We start from the raw sequence: 17,375 nt of genomic DNA, 5'->3' as shown, positions 1-17,375 counted from the left end.
TGATAATAATATGAGGAATAATTTTAATTGCTGCTGAAAGTTTAGGTTTGCCATCACAGAAATAAATTACATCATTTTTAAATCTATAAACAGTTATTATAAATTGTAATAATATCTTACAATATATTTATTTTATTTTATTTTCATTGTATTTTTAATACTTGCAGTCTTGATGAGCATAACAGATTTTGTGACTTTCAAAATTTGGCCCTAAGCAAAATAAGTATTTTAATACTGCTTATATTATTAGAAAATTAACAATAGTGATCACAGTGTTAAAGTAAATCATTATCATGCATCCCTAAACCTTTTTAACCCTGTCCAACAACTTTGCACATGTGATGTAACATTTAAGAACTACTGTACCTCTTTCAAAATAGGACCCCATACATTTTAACTGATTGGATAGCTATTCAGTCATGAAAAGACAATTTGTTAATGCCCTCCAAATATAAATTATAAATGCACATTTGCTTCTGGTGACTTGGGCCACATATATAATCATAACTGACCCAAAGCAGAATTATATCATCATACAGTCATGGCCAAAAGTTTTGGCAGTGACATACATTTTGTGTTTTGCAAAGTTTGCAGTTTAAGCTGTTGTGGTGTTCATTCACATTGTTTCTAGATTATTGTGTAGAGTGATCAGATGCATTTTAAATAATTGCTAAAAGCTTAATTGGCAAAAAAAAAAAACAACGAACTTAAAAAAAAAAAAAAAATTCACTGTTTTTTTTTATCCTGACACAAAATGTCCAGCTAACATTAATTGACTAATCACATCAGGAGCACATGTGAAAGTGTGAATGAGTATTTGTCAGGTGAAATCCCTATCATACTAATTAGATTGTAAGAGCAGACTGATTGCTATAAAAGGAGGGAAAAACGCTTCCAATCATTGTGTTCTTGTTATGGTTACCTCCAAAGAAACACGTGCAGCCATCATCCCTTTGCATTAAAATGGCCTCACATGTAAGGAAATTGCTACAAAGAATATTGCACCTGAATGAACCATTTACCGGATCAAGAACTTCAAGGAGAGAGGTTGGACTGCAGTGAACAAGTCTTCAGGACGTCCCAGAGTGTCCAGCAAGCACCAGGACCGTCTCCTCCTGAGGAGTCAGCTACAGAATCGTGTCACCAGCAGTGCAGAGCTTGCTCAGGAATGGCAGCAGGTTGGTGTGAGAGCATCTGCACGCACAGGGAGGCCAAGACTTTTGGACAACGGCCTGGTGTCAAGAAGGGCAGCAAAGAAGACACTTCTCTCCAAGAAAAACGTCAAGAACAGACTGAAATTCTGCAGGAAGTACAATGATTGGACAGCAGAAGACTGGTGCAAATTTATTTTCTCTGATGAAGCTCCTTTCCGACTGTTTGGGACATCTGGAAAATCGATTGTTTGGAGAAGAAAAGGTGAACGCTACCATGAATCCTGTGTTGTGCCAACAGTGAAGCATCCTGAGACCATCCATGTGTGTGGTTGCTTTTCAACCAAGGGAGTGGGCTCTCTCATAATTCTGCTCAAAAACACTGCCATGAATAAAGAATGGTATCAAAACATCCTGCAAGAGCGACTTCTTGCAATGATCCATGAGCAATTTGGTGACGATCCGTGCATTTTCCAGCATGATGGAACACCATGTCACAAAGCAAGTGTGATGAAGAAGTGACTCGAAGATCATTACATTGAAATTTTGGATCAGTGGCCAGGCAACTCCCTGGATCTCAATCCCACAGAGAACCTGTGGTCAGTCCTCAAAAGGCGAGTGGACAAGCAGAAGCCCACAAATTGTGATCAACTCTGAGAACTAATAAGGCAAGAATGGATCGCCATCAGTCAGGATTTGGCCCAGAAGCTTGATATCCAGCATACCAGAGCAAATTGCAGAGGTTATAAAGAACAAGGGTCAACACTGTAAATACTGACTCATTATATTTTTTGCCAATAAAAGCCTTTAAAACTTATGATATGCTTTTCATTGTTTTTCAGTATACTATAGAAACATGTGGAAAAATAATCTAGAAATACTGAAGCAGCAAACTTTGCAAAACATAAAATTTATGTCACTGCCAAAACTTTTGGCCATGACTGTACAGTAGTTTGGGAGCACCAAAAAGCATTTGCATCATCACGGCAGCAAACTCTTACTGTATATTTGCATACATTTATGAGGCTAGGCGTAATAGGGTAATGTACGTCCAATGACATTGCAATTTCATCGATCAAGATGATTACTGTACGATGAAGTGACTCATAAAATTAAACGTCATTAAGCTCTAATTCATCCTCTTTTTGTAATAAAACATTACTGTTCTTTCTAGTTAATGGTCAGTCCATTCATTCTCTGATTTTTAGTAGCAGCCTCACATGGCACTGGCTCTCACATTTACTGTCAATATGGTAAGTGTGCTGTGAATCACACATAACCAGTGACTGAATGAACTCTGAATGACAGGGTCATGGATGAGCAGACTGTGCACCATGTGAAGTGTTGTGGGCTTTAACTTTCTTTGAACTGACAGGACATGACAGCTTTCACAGGCTGGTAATGAGGTGTTTGTGAGCAGAGAAAAAGCAAAAACTAAGACATGTAGGGAAAATGCTTTGCAGGTATATTAGAACCTAACCTTTTATTTTACTGCACAAACTACTATTTATGAACTGCTTCATGTGAGATGCAGAATATGCACTGAATTACACACTGAAGGTCTTACAGGCAGAAAATGATTGCATGCTTATAATAAATGTTAGTTTCTGAAGCAGCTGGTGAATTCTGTAGTGCTCCGAAAAACTAAAGCTTCAAAAACTGTGTGCACAGTCCCAGTCTACTCTGAAAAAAAGGTGTAGAAACAGATTGGTAACACTTTCTATGAAGCCTGCATTTGTAATGCATTTTCATGGTATCCTTAATGCATTATAATGCATGCATAATGCTTTATAAACAACCTTATGATATGTTGCATCACTGATAAATAGTCATTACCATACATTATGTGTGGTTATAGCTTTTAAGAGCATGATGCATTATAACACCACCCACATTTATAATGCATCTTAAAGGTATTCTTAATGCATTATGATGCAGGCATAATGCCTTGTAAAAAACAAGTGTGTTATAACCCATTCAAGATTTTAAATGGCTGTTTAAAAGCTGACTTGATGCCAACACTTCAAGGTTCCATTTGTTAACTTTATGTAATGCATTAACTAACAATGAACAATTTGTTACAGTATTTATTGTTAACATTAGTTAATAAAACTACAGCTGTTCATTGTTAGTCCATGTTAGCTCAGGTCCATTAAATAACATTAATAGATACAACTTTGATTTTAAGAATGTATTAGTGAATATTAGAATCAGCATTAACTAAGATGCTGTAGAAGTATTTTTCATTGTTAGTTCATGTTAACAAATGGAACCTTATTGTAAAGTGCTACTGACTTTTGTTACTTAAAGCAGACAAAGACCACTTCTTATAAATATAAATACTCGCGACATATGTGCATTCACATTTAAAAAAATCCCTTATGTGCATAGGAACAAGCTTTCAGTGTGTGTTTTGTGAGAAGTCTATGTTGTTTATACATGAGGCTTTTGGAGATTTCTGATAAAGTAGAAAAGTAATTGGGACATGGTCACACAGCGTCACTCGTCCCAATACGTGCCTGTGAACAGAGTGGCAGTGTGGGAAGGAAAGGGTCTGCTGGGGTTTTGGTGAGGGGGTGCAGCGTGTGATCCCACTGCAGCTGGGGCCCCTGACCCCACTGATGTCAACACACTGTGTGATCTAGCAGCATGAGGAGATGGTATCGTGCTAAGACGTGAATGGCTCCTTCTGTTAGAGGTCTACCCAGTGGAAATGCCCTGAAAATTCATTTAGTAGGGCTGTCTGCAACACTTTGCTTCTGTAAATTTGTGTTGTAAACCCTTCTTTGTTTTTGGTCTTTGCTCTAAGGGCTTTTGGGCTTATCAGTATTTCAGACAAGGCTAAATATGAGGCATTTAGAGTATGCTTTTAATCAGCCTTTTACTGGAACACATGATGTAAATGGTATTCAGAGAGAAAATATTTCTCGTCTTGCTGAATGCTTTAAAAAACATGCCCAACAAAGGTAAAACTGGTACACCAGAGATATTTTTGTGGCTAACGTGGCAAAATATGGCATTTTTATATTCCAAGCAATATTTAATCTTTTATGTTTTGAATAATTTCTCATTTCAAATGTTTTTTTTCATAAATAAATATAATGGCTTAAACATAACAGCTGTTTTGAGACTTTGTGAGGTACAGACACTGTATTTCTAGATCAATATAAATAATTGCCCAGTGGTTTTCTTCACAGACTCTTAGCATAGCAGGACAATTCAAAATAGGACAGAGGTTCCTTTCAGGACTTGCTGTTGGAGTCCTTGTTATGGAAACGCTTGAAAAACAGGAGTGTACATAATGTGTAAAGGATTTGTCAGTGTGCTGGACCTCCAGTGCTCAAGGGATCCAAATCCATCAGCATGCTCACCCTCGTCCCCCCACCCAGCATTTCGTGGGGTTTTTGGAATAAAATCGTAGAAAATGACTAAACAAAATCTGCTTTGTAGCCTAATGTTACTGGAGAGTAGGAATTTTCATATGTATCTTCAGAAAAACTAATTGAAAAAAAATAATCTATGCACATTTGCTTTAAAAGATTCAGAAATTAAAATGCTGGTCAAAAGAACTAGGTAATGCAACATTTATTTATTTATTTATTTATTTACTGCTTCAAATTCTGACCAAACTTTCATGATGTGGCACTGGCAGTTCATTATAGATAACAAGATAAAAAGAATTCTATTTAAATCTGACAGTCTTTGATGTCTGAAATTAATATTTTTAAGTGGGAGAACTTGCACAATTGGTGGCTGACTAAATACTTTTTTGCCCCACTGTACTTAATGACCAATGTTCTAAATTGCTCTGCTTGACAATATTGCCATCAATATAAGTAAACAAAGGACAAATGTTTTTCTCCTAATGCCATTTTGGCTTGTGTATTTTAGATCAACTGACATTTTTGTATTAATAATGAACCCTTTTCACTTTTCAGACCGTGATGACATAATAAATATAAAATAAAGTTTAAATATACGTATCAATGTTTTCAAATTTACAATTTAAATAAATGTAATATACATTTATAACACTATACTCTATGTTTTATTACCATGGCATTAAATTACAAATAAAAAAAATTGGTTATTGTTGTTGCGTGAGTGTTTCTAGTATAACAGCTGAGGGAGTGATGGCAAATTTGACATTTTTCTCTCTTCTGACATTTCTCTTTTTTTTCCTCTTTTGGAAAGTCATAAAAATGCTATTGTGGATTTCCCCCCCTTTTGCTATTGGGTCAAATAGGAAAGCAAAAATTGTATTTGTTGTAGTTTCTGTTAACCATTGATGTTGTTAACTAATGATGACTTCCACTTCTGAGAACCCTGGAAGTGAGAAAAGCATCCTTATTGAAAATGACCCTTAAAGGTCCCCTATTATGCCTTTTCGAATATTACCTTTCATGCAGTGTGTCATGTAGCTGTATGTGAACATAAACTATCTGCAAAGTTGTGAAGCTGACAGTGCACGATACATAAAGTTATTGTCTATCAAAAAAACGAGTCGTCAGGAATTCGAATCTTATTCTGTTGCGGCTCTACGTCACGAAGTAACACATTTGCATAATGTCTGCCCACTTTCTACATCGCCAACTTGCCTGCCCACAAACAGTAAAAGTTCTGTGTGGTTAACATCATGTGGTGAAGACGCTGTATCCTACGCCGTGAGTCATCATCAGACTCCAGCTTGAATTGGTAAGGTGCAATCAATACCATCTTTTCTATGTATTGACAAGTCTCCAGGGCTGTCATTCCGTCATGGCAATGGGCGTTTCGTTTCCGACACGCGCTATACGCGGTAGACCAATCCAGAGCCAATCTCTCTGCGGCTCTGGACCAATCACAAAAGACTGCACCATCTGACCAATCACAGCAGTGAGGGCTCACGGAAAAAAGGGGTTTAGAGAGACTGATTCATTGAACTGCTACACACGGGTCGTTTACGAATCATTTAGAAATGAGGTCAAATTAAATCTACTTTTTGAGAAAACTAACGTGTTTTTTGACCTTGCGTGCATGTAAACCTGTTTTAGGAGACCCATAAAACAATATTAGTAACCTTAAAAATGGCATAATAGGAGCACTTTAATTATGTTTTGTTGTGCAGCCAATATACTTTTCATGTTTTATGCTATATATGTAGTCAACTTGATTTTATTTCAGGCATTCACAGGATCGATGATGAGTATGATTTGTTATCGCTGAGGTGTCTGTGTTGCTTTAATGTGTTGCCTGGCTTGAGGGCAAATGTGTGAATGCACTAGTGCATGTATCTCGCGCAGGTGGTGAAGCAGTCTCACCCCTCTAGAGATGTCCTAACTGCAGTCACTCATGTTTGTTCTCTGTCTGTGTCTTTCAGGTCAGTTGTGTTTACGGGACCATTTGACATTACGCCTCTGTCAGACCCTCCAGTGGCTCGGGCGATGTCAAGTGCCTTCAGTCCGTGCAAAGTGCTGCAAGACCTGCGGGCTGCCATCACGGGGCAATGATCGCATTGCAAGTCGCTGAGATGCAGGGGGATTGCAGAATGAATGTTGTAAGCCATGGAACAAAAGATTACACAAATACTCAAAGCAGCTATCCATTTTTGGACAGACTGGTCTGGTCTGGTCAAGCTGTTGCCATTGACCAACAGTTTATCAGGGAGCTACTTTGTCCCTACATCCTTTAACACATACAGTAAGAGGTGCTTATTTCCACCTATCATCTCAGATAAGTGGTAGTAAAACAGTTAAGTGGACCATCTTGCCATCTCACTATAGACTGATGCAGGGATGGTGTATTTTTAACATGTAGAGTTAGCATTTTAGCTCTTCCGGTTCTATCATCCTGAAGTCAATGGGTTTATTGAATGTTTTTTTGGTAAATGCCTGAAATAAGGTCTGTGGTTCACACAAGCACATGATATTTTCATCTCTTATTTAATGGCATAAATACATCAGTAAAACCCACTTGTGATTTTACTTCTACTTGTCTTGAAAAGGTTGGTTGCTAAGAAGAGGCTAAATGGGACTGCATTAAATGTCATCACACGAACCAAAAAAAAAAAAAACTCATCTACTCACTAACCCGCTTTCAAAACCTTGTCATGTTTATAATTGCGCTCTTGCAAACTGTTCTACATTCAGGGATTTTTTTAAAGAGTTGTCAGAAGCTCAGTGGGGATTCTGAAGTCATGCGACGGCGAAGTAGTTTTTTTATTGCCTACATAACTTTTACTTCTGACAAAGAGAGAACAAAACATGTAAGAATCAAACATTTATTGGTCACAGAGCTTATTTCCTGCAATAATTTAAAAGCAGATGGAAAAATACAACTGCTTTTTTGTCAAGGGTGATGCTAATTTCCAGGTTGACCTACAAAAATACATCATCACTGCATTGACTACTATAGGAATTAAACGTTCTTTTCTGATTAGCAATTGACAGAACAAATATATTCATAATTTGGCTATTTGAATCATATCTTTTTAACTCGGTCAGGAATTTAGGATTGCAGTTCAACAGTTCGAGTATTTGAACCACAGATAACCACAAAGCTAGAGCGCAATTCCTCATAATTGCAAGGTTACGGATGTTTCTATTTATTGAAGCTGATGGCAGATCAGATGTAAAACCAGTAATGAAGTAAACCGGTGCTAAAGGTAATGAGCACTAAGCTCCTCAATCAGTCTAGTGTTGGCTGGTACTTGAATTCTATACACACTATTTATAGTACCTTATTTTTATGTCTGTATTACCCTTTGGATTAATAAACATACACATAATAATAGTTCAGTGTACCACTTTTCAAAATGTATACAGCATAGAATAGCTTAATGTCTGCTTTCATAAAATATAAAGGATTGCTTTATAATGCAGTCATTGTATTCCTCTAGTGTATAATGTGAGATAAAACCGTTAGAGACATCAGTTAAAAAAAAAAACTCAAGATGTTTGTCAGGTACATGAAATATTACACTAAGTAAACGTTTAGTATGGTTGTTTTTGCCTTTTTATAATACGTGATGACCACTAACTGTGCATTCAGTCTTAAGATGCTGTCACATCTGCAACATTTCTGCAAAGTTTCGTGGACAAAAAAGGTCTATTGTTAATAGTGTAATGATGTATGAAGCTCAATTCACACAGTGCAATTAGCAATATGTCATTGAAATTTCACAGACAAAAAAGGTAAGTTTTTTTATATCTATATGAAGCACAGCTAACATAAAAATCACTTTCAAACCAAGCTTTCTCTTGGTTATATTTTTGTTGGTCATCACGGCAACTTCAGTGTACCAACTTGAAAACGAGTGAAATCCATTTAGGGAACAGTTTCGCCTTCATGCAAAACTCCAGATTAAAATTTTTTATTTTTTTTTAAGTGAGTGAAGTGACATGTGGCTCTGCATTTAACCCATCCTAAGTGCACACACACAGCAGTGAACACACACACCGTGAACACACACCCAGAGCAGTGGGCAGCCATTTATGCTGCGGCACCCAGGGAGCAGTTGGGGGTTCGGTGCCTTGCTCAGAATTGCGTGATATAAACTCGCAATTGTGAGTTATAAAGTCAGAATTGGGAGATATAAACTCGCAATTCTGAGAACATATCAGTCCCCCCCCCCCCCCCCCCCCAGACTTTAATCACACAATTCTGACTCATAATTGCGAGTTATAAAGTCAAAATTGCGAGATATAAACTCACAATTCTGACTTTTTTTCTCGAAATTGCAAGTTTTTCTCTCGCAATTGTGACTTTATATCGCTCAATTTTGACTTTATAACTCGCAGTTGTGAGTTTATATCTCACAATTATGTGAAAAAAAGTCAGAATTGTGAGATAAAAAGTCGCAATAACCTTTTTTAAATTTTGTATTCAGTGGCGGAAACGGGCTTCCATATATCTCCCACGAAAATTAGACAAATATCTACACGTCACTGCACCTTGAGTTGTAGCCTATGGTGTATAAACTGTGCTGCATATTCTCTCTAACTAAACCAAAACTAAATTATATGTTTTGCTTTATCACAGTTCAGGTATCATTTGGTTTTATGTGAACATTTTTTTTGATTCTCTGAAAAATTAAAGCCGGTAGCACATTTTCATTACATTTTTTTATGCATGACACTTACTTTACTTTCATCACTCGTTCATCCAAGGACCATGTGATGTAGCTGCAGTGTTCATCATTTGTTCATGATGTTTTGCTCTAATGATTCAGATAAGAGGCTCGCGCTGCATTACTAGCAACTGATCAACATCAAACAGCAAATGCAACATATTTTGTTTGTCAAGTTGCACTGAGACATGTAATTAATTTGTAATAATGTTCATTTCATTAAGTGTTTGTTTAGGCTTGTAATTCTGTGCTTAGCTGATGTTTCAGGACTGTCCAGTATGTAGACATGGGTAATACTTTACAATCAGATCCTTTTAGTTAACATTAGTAAATGCATTAACCAACAATGAGCAATACATTTGTTACACTATTTATTAATCTTAGTTAATGTTAGTTAATAAAAATACAACTGTTCATTGTTTGTTCATCTTAGCTCAGGTCCATTAAATAATGTACATTTAGATTTGAATAAATGTTGAAATTAACATTAAGATTAATAAATGCTTTAGAAGTATTTTTCATTGTTAATGTTAACAAATGGAACCTTATTGTAAAGCGTTACCTAGATATGTTCTGGTTTACATATAGGATTTTTTTTAAACATTGATTAATTTTGGGGAACGTATCATTGTCATATTAAATATTGTTCATATTGCACTTCTGTAACACCTTTATTTTTTGTACTTCTTTATTAAATAGTTTTTTTGTAAAGGAAATGATGTGGGTAACTTTTTAACCCAACACACACACACACACACACATATGCAATTTAAGATGTTGAATAATGTCTTTAGTCTTGAGGCTAGAAAACCAAAAAATAAATAAATACAATTATTAGTCCAAAATAATCACATTTTATGAGTCAGACTAGAACTGTAAGTGTCTGTGATGCACTATAGCAAACTACAGCATTTCATCTCATTTTGGACTCATTCCTTTAAAGGTCATGTTGCTTAGCATTTGGAATGTGTTGAGGCTGTTTCACTAATGTGAACTTTTATCAAATATCAAATTAAATCCGTTATTTGAGCACTGAGTAGGCTATGATTTAAGTATAAATATATAGTTTGAATATAAAAGAGGGAGTTTTCATTTAATCTGTGACTGGAGATTGTGAGTTACTTAAAAATCCAATTTAGGAAGAAAGTAATGGGATGTTTCAGGGTACATTTTATCATAGGGGACCTCATCTGACCTTTTACACAGCTATTGGTTATTAACTGCTCCTGAATAATTGAAATATATGAACCTATATGTGTTGACTCTGGCTGATGGCTGGACACACGGCAGTAACTGTGAATGCTGTGTTTACTTATTTGCTTTCATATTGTTCCGTTATTTCATTTGATCAGTGCTTCAGTCCAACTAGCCCATTAAAACCTCTTCAATCTGTTAGATCTGATGGAGGACAGTAACGATAGTAATTATGCATGTGATTCCATTCTCTTGTGCCCAAAGTAGCTTATGAAATGAAAAGGTCTGAGCACAAAGCTTTGATTCTTCATCATTAAAAGGCTTGCCAAGAGTTCATGCATTTCCTTGCATCGAATGCCCTTTTAGTCTTCAAAAGAAACATTGAACTGCAGACCATTCTTTCAGAAAGAGAAACAGTGCCTCCCCATGTTTAAATAATCCATTCTGTGTATCCTTATGAGAGTTCGTTACCTGTCCATGTTAGTAACTTTAATTGGAAATGTATGTAAAAAATAAACCATAAAAGGTAAAAGTATATATTTTAAAGAATAATATAGGCAATGGTAGTGTACAACATTGTTTATTAAATTAAACTATGAATTGTGCATGACTCAAATGGTCTTGCAAGTGGGGGGACCAAATCTGAGTGTTGGTAAATGATTGGTAATATCTATAAATGGCTAACATTGCATTCTGATGCACAATGGTGTACTGAATTATGGAAATTTTATTTTCAGCACACCATTGAAATGAATAAATAGGGTCAAATGCATTAGTTTGTCACGAGCTACACTGGGGGGGATAAAATGGTGGTGATAAAACAATTTTTTTGCTCAGAAATAATTTCACAAATAATTACAATGAAACTGAAAGTGAACACATTGAATTAAATGTGAATTTTGAAGTAGAAAGATTAAACAGTATTTTCATATAAACTACTTTATTAATCTTTGTTTTATTTACGTCAAACAATTTACCATGTATATCTAAGTAACTATAAGGTTTATATCATATTGGATTAGCATTTCACCAACATTAATAGATTTACTGCCAATATAAATGATCAAATGACTCTTATGTTATGTCCATTTCTTGTGTGGTAAAAGGAAATTACCGCTTCGCTATATCATGTGCCTAACATTAGAAGGAGGTGCACCAATTACTAGAATCAACTGCAAACTGGCAGAACATCATTAAATCCACACCTTATACTGTATAAATATAAATAAATTGTAGGGATGACAACCACCATCACCATGGGTGCTTCTCTTATTATTGCACAACATTAACAGACACAACTTTCTCTTTTCTTTAATGTTTCTTAACCATAGTACCTTTAAAAAAGAAGAGCACCTTAAATTACAAAAATATTTAAGAAACATAAAAATAGAAAAGTTATATGTTTTCTTCAGTTTGATTGTTTACACCAAGGGTGCCCAACCCGGTTCCTGGAGAGCTACCTTCCTGCAGAGTTCAGTTCCAACCCTGATCAAACACACCTGTCTGTAATTATCAAGTGCTCCTTTAGATCCTAATTAGTTGGTTCAGGTGTGTTTGATCAGGGTTGGAGCTGAATTTCTGAAGTTGGAGCTCTGCTAATGCCACAAAATGTTGATATCTTCTACTTTTATTTTAATATATGTGTGTCTGAATGGAGCTATTTATTCTATTTTTAATTTTTCACACACACGTTGTGTTTCCATGTTTTATGGGGACATTCCATAGGCATAATGGTTTTTATACTGTACAAACTGTATGTGCTATTGCCCTACACCAACCTTACCCCTAAACCTACCCCTCACAGGAAACTTTGTGCATTTTTATTTTCTCAAAAAAACTAATTCTGTATGATTTATAAGCTTGTTTCCTCATGGGGACCTCAAAAATGTCCCCACAAGGTCAACATTTACTAGTATTACTATCCTTGTGGGGACATTTGGTTCCCATAATGTGATAAATACCAGGTACACACACAGAGCACTGTGCCACTGTGATTTTAATGACAATTAAGCACAAACATTTGTGCAGTATTAAGTGCAGTTATAACTCTATGTAGTAGAATTTGAGTTACCACAGAGACATCATAATGTAGTAAATGTAATAGCATATTATGATTATGCAAAGAAAATGTATTCAGTTATGTGTTCACAATTTGATAATATTATGCAGGTCTTGATCACATTATAGTTCCACATCAATTCACAGAATTGTTTCAGCTATTTTAAGCCTACCACCGCCAAAGAACCAAACTGCCATTAGTCTGTAAAACCAATGGAACTGTTTGAGTGGCCATGTTTCTATTCCCTATTGACAGAGGGCATTATTGACTGACAGTTAAAAACTTGACCTAAAATTACCTGATTTGAAGCATATCAGTCACACAGGATTAGTTTTTAGGATGTGTATGTAAATTACAGTTTTTCTGAATTGCTAAAACACTAAACCCCAATCTCTGAACCAAATTCTCACTAGCTTAAACCAATTTGCCAAATAAAGCACTCTTTCTGCTAAACCTTAAACACGTTCAGGCAGTTAGGCTCTATTTGCAAATCTCATGCACTCTTTTTGCAAAACTCTAAACATTCTCTTCACTTAAACACTTATCACACTGTGATGCATTTGTGCTGCAAAATGCTAAACACAAGCGGCAAAAGTTAAAGACAACTAAAGCACAGTTGTCATCGTTTACACACAACGATTTAAAATTGTTCACACTTGTTTTTAATGATGTGATCAAACCAACTGTACAAAATATGAGCCAGTTCAGAGTGCACAAGTAGTTAACTGAATTAACTGTAGTGAAGGGACTTAGCTATTTGTCCGGTAACAGTCTTGTTGATGGGTGATGTTCACTAGTATATAAACTTTTCTATATTCAAAAGTTGGATTGGGATGAGCTGAACTTAAAGCCAGACAAATTATACAGGGCTTCCTTAAGTCAGTTAGTTTAGTCCCAACCCACAAACTAGTCAGTTTTAAAAGTATGTAGTTTTGTCGCTGCCTATTACTCACAATTGGAATATAGAAGTCATGTGCTTTTATAAACCACTTTTACAGTAATTTTATGCTCAACATCCCTAGTACCCATTGATTTTTGTTTTAAAGACAAATCTCTATAATCCACAATAAAAGAAAATAATATAGGGACTTGGAGCAATATGATGAGGGTGTGTAAGTGAACTATTTAATTTAATACGCATCAAAAACAGAAGTATTTGTTCAAAACACATACTGTACCTAATTTTTAAACTAGCAGACACTGAAATGCAGTCAAATAAAATAAGGTGCTTAACAAGCTCACAAAGTCCCACACCCCCGGCATGAGGACACACAGGAACGGCAAAGAAAATCAAGATACATGATTTCGAATTTTACAGAAATCTAGATAGGTAGACAATAATCATTCAAATCAGAGATTTGCTGATAATATCAACATTTGATTTACCATTAAACTTGGCAGCCATGAGTATGATGGCAAGGTTTTCATTCACACTGCCCACCCTACAAGTGTCAGTCTGAACAAACTGTAGAGCTGAGGCCTGGAGAAACTGCTTAAACATCACCCTGTTATGGCACTGCAAACAAGCACACAAAGATGTACTGCAGATACTGTATGTATCTGAACATTAACAAAAAGTGATAGCTAAAAATCCTGTTATTATTTACTTATCCTCATGTCGTTCCAAACTTGTATGACTTTTTTTTATGAAACGATATCTGAAAAATATACTTTTCCCCCATACAATGAACAATAGTTTAGACCCATGCTTCCTTAATGTATTGTCTTTTGTGTTCATCATACAAGTTTGGAATGACATCAAGGTGACTTTTCAGTTTTGTATGAACTCCCTTTAAAACACCACTGACAGATGGATATAAAGTAGTAGGTCCTCTTATAATGCAGTGTTCAGCATTTGCACATTTTCTATATATTCTCACCTGCTCTCCAATGGCAACTGCAATACCCAAGGGTGCAAGTGCCTAAAACAAAACAAAAATCCTCAAAACCTGAATAACGTGGTTTAAAGGGTGTGACGAGAGGGGCGGGGCCGAGAGCCGTGGGAACGGAGCGAGGCTGGTGGAGTAAATGCTAATGCATGACACCAGCGCCACTCACCGGTCTCGAGTCCCACGGAGGAGCTCCGGAAGGATAAAAGGAGGAGTGACGACAGTGTTGGACGAGAGAGGACCAGGCCTGGACTTTATTTTGTGTTTTGTGTGTGGCAGTCGTCCGCGAGGGGCTGCCGCTTTACTTTCGTTTTGTGTTTGTTTATTTTATTAAAGTTTTAAATGTTCGCCGGTTCCCGCCTCCTTATTCCCGTGACTACGAATGTTGTTAAAAAGGGATAGTTCACCCAAAAATGAAAATTCTGTCATTAATTAACCATGACTGTCTATTCAGGGTCAGAAAGCTCTCAGATTTCATCAAAAATATCTTAATTTGTGTTCTGAACAAAGGTCTTACAGGTTTGGCATCAATCATCTGATAGATAAGTGACGAAAGTGAAGTGACATGTGGCCAAGTATGGTGACCCATACTCTGAATTAGTGCTCTGCATTTATCCCATCCAAAGTGCACACACACAGCAGTGAACACACACACACGGTGAACACACACCCATAGCAGTGGGCAGCCATTTTTGCTGTGGCCCCCGGGGAGCAGTTGGGGGTTCGGCACCTCAGTCGTGGTATTGAAGGTGGGGGAGAATGTGCTGTACATTCACTCCCCCCACCTACAATCCCTGCCGGTACGAGACTCAAACCCACAACCTTTGGGTTACGAGTCCGACTCTCTAACCATTAGGCCACGACTTCCCCAATAAGAGGACTTGTAAACTCTCCTGCCAAACGTAGCCTTCTATTCTTAGTTTGGACCAATTTAATGTTTAACTGAAGTGAAATATGACAAGGTTGAAATATTAAAAAAAATAAAGTTTTCATGTGTTTTTCAATGTATACGCATTTGACTTTGAATCACCAGGGTATTGTTTGGTCCAATCATCTTCCAGATAAGGCTGCATCTACGGATGTCATCCTGCAAATCAGCCCCAACCTTCACTTTAAATTTAGTCCATCCTTGGGCAAGAGCTTCAAAGCAGAGCTAAATAAAGCAAAACATGTCAAGCAAATGATCCTTGTCTGAGTATGATTACAATAGAAACCAAAATCAGCCCAATAAACATATACCTGGGCAGGGCCGCATTAACCATTGGGCTAGGTGGGGCTGAAGCCCCGGGACCCGAGCAAGGAGGGGGCCGTGATTGGCTGTGGAGTAGATTGACGAACATCGGTAGCGCCGATCGCCAAAGCCCCACCGTGCCCCTCACTTTTTAGCGCTATTATTTAGTGAAGTTTTTCCATAAATTCCATGCATTACCATTAGAGATTAAAACGTCACATTTTAATTTGTTTTACCAATCAAATGCATTTATTATATGTGATGACGATCGGTCAGATGACGTCATCACCGGAGCGCCAGTTTAATGCACCGTTGTTTGTTTATCTGTGCTTATGAGTGGGCTGTTAAATTATGTAAGCCTATTGTTTGTAAATAATATGGTGTTAGTATGCTTTCGCAAAGCCTTTGTGTACACATGTGAGGTTTGCATCTTCCTATGGATATCATCATCATGCACATTATATACAAGTCGAAGAAACACACATTATTATTATACATGATATGGTTTCTCGAAAATTGTTAGAGCAGAGAAAAGAAAGACGGAGCTGTACATATCGGTTTATCTCGGGAACTTTTTGCCTCACACGCACAAGTCATTTAGACATTTGCAACAGTTTGTTTTTTTACACATACAGATTGGTTCTATGCAGTAAATCCGTTTTGCAGTTCTTTAAACTGTTGTTTTCGCTTGCAAATCACTGTTCACAGGCTTGCAGTACTTTTGACCATATTTTAGTGAAAACAACGCGCCAAAAGTGCAAGCGCGGAAAAATGGAAGTAAGAAGAATGCAGATCATATTTATTTTGCGTTAGCATGAAGCTGCAGTTTCACAATACATGAAATACACTTACCAGTAACAGTAAAATGCTGCAAATAATTTTTTCTTACGCTTGAAACACGATTTACACCTTTACAAAGCTTCTTTTGTGCATGCAAATTTAATTTACGCTTACAGTCTTATGTACACTTCCACAACTCTTACCCTGCGTATGCAAATCTTTTAGGCATTATTTTACCTTCATACTCAGGCTTTCGATCTGTGTTGCATGGGGATGATGACTGGCTGTACTCTGGGTCAAGCTGCAAGAAGTCTGCACGGTGGGGCTGGACGCTGATGTTGTCCTCATTGTCATCGTTGACCATGAACATGGATCCTTTCATCCATAGGGTGCGTAGTTGGTGTAGCTTTTTAAAGTCCAGCAAGGATCTCCCCGGGGCAGGACGACACAAATGTCGCCATCCAGCCCATAACAAAATCATAGCTGGCGAGATGTCAGGTGTCCAAGAACTTCTCGACATAGTCGTCCAAACATCGGCCACCCTGAAAGACAAACGCAGGTGCCCTAGCGTCTTCTGCCTTTCATTTTTGTGAGTTTCGGTCTTCTGTCACGGCGTGTGTGGGGAAAGACGGCACGACAAGGAGCAATAACAATCTCAAAACACATTTAATGAAGCATTGCAAACAGGGATGCACACAACCATACAGTAGCGATGAGACCAAATGCAAACTAGAGACAAAGAGGGCTTGAAATTCAGCTATGGTCATTCATGTTTAATATAACTCTAAATCTAATGAAAACAGTTGCAGTAGCCAGTTCAGTGGTGATAAATTAAGTGTTTTTAGCTGGAATGGCTTTTAGCAGCCACAGACATGCCTGGTGGAGTCATCAACAGGGGGTCTGTGGTGATACTGCTCGAGCCAGTTATTGTTGGATCTCAAACAAAATTTTGGGAAAAAATACA

The sequence above is a fragment of the Sinocyclocheilus grahami genome, unplaced genomic scaffold (assembly GCF_001515645.1).
Source record: "Sinocyclocheilus grahami isolate Dianchi unplaced genomic scaffold, SAMN03320097.WGS_v1.1 scaffold772.1, whole genome shotgun sequence".
Taxonomy (NCBI): domain Eukaryota; kingdom Metazoa; phylum Chordata; class Actinopteri; order Cypriniformes; family Cyprinidae; genus Sinocyclocheilus; species Sinocyclocheilus grahami.
Note: the sequence above shows the minus strand (reverse complement) of the source record.